The following is a 1222-nucleotide window of genomic DNA, read 5'->3' as shown; positions in this document are numbered from 1 at the left end:
CAACCCTATCCTATAAGACTATTGAAACAGTGTAAACTAAAATGACACCCTAACAGTAAAATTCAGATCTAATAGTAAGTGTGTATAGACTTATTTGAGCTTGGGTTTTTGCAAATTAATTTATATAAAAATATATAAACCAAAAAATTCCAATATATGTAGTGTTAAATAGTCATAATATTTATGAAGACTTTGAACCCCAAAAGCCACTGAGATAATATATTAAGATTAAGCAAATCAGTGCCTTCATAAATCTTACTAGAATTGGTTAGCAAATTAAGTGGAAATGAACAAAGTCTGGCACTTGCAGTCCAAACAAATTATATACGGACAATAAACTAATTAAAAAGAAATTCGAATATTTTTTAAGACCACTGATGATGAGTACTTGGCGATACTTGAAACAGCGTTGTATGGTCAGCCAAATTTTAATAAATTAATTAAAATGTTTGCCTTTGTCTTTTCTTTACTATTCGAATCCGTTTAACTTCTAACAACGATTTTTGTTTTTAATTGACGACCTTTGCAAACAAAAACTCTAGCAAGGAGCAAAACTATCAAGAACTCACTTGGACTCACAAAATACTCAAATAAAATTAATTGATTGAAGAAGACATAGGCCTGTTCTCGACTACTTGGTCTGGTTATGTGTACCTTTATTTCAACGACAAGCTTTATTGGTACTTCTAACATATAACTTGCTCTTTGTCAGTTATAATGTAGAGATCCCGGATCTCTATTGTTGTTAGAGGTTTTATTTTGGACACTTGAGCGGACTTGAGCGGTTAATTTTTTCGAATAGTTCAGGCTTCATTTTTCTTTGGTTTGATTCTTTGGTTAGTTCTATTAAAAGTGATCCTGCCTGCGTCTTTCCTATACCACGATCTTTTATGCCAATATTAAACTGTATATTGGTGCGTAAATGCTTTATTGTACTGCGGTATATCAGTATCCTTGTGTTGGATTGATTATAACCACATCATGCTTTGTTAGTATATGGTATGTTATATGCATTTAAGTATTAATTAAAGTATTAATTAAAAGAACACTTAAACATTATGAATGTACTCACTATAGCACTGATGAAATTCAAGCCACAAATATTATGATCGAGGACTCAGTCGGACCAATTCTTATATCTGCCATATATAGCCCACCAAAACATAATGTGAAGGAAGAAATCTACACAAAATTTTTTTCAACATTAGGGAATCGATTTATA

Source organism: Teleopsis dalmanni, chromosome 1, assembly GCF_002237135.1.
Source record: "Teleopsis dalmanni isolate 2A chromosome 1, ASM223713v2, whole genome shotgun sequence".
Classification (NCBI taxonomy): Eukaryota; Metazoa; Arthropoda; class Insecta; order Diptera; family Diopsidae; genus Teleopsis; species Teleopsis dalmanni.
This window is presented reverse-complemented; position numbering follows the sequence as displayed.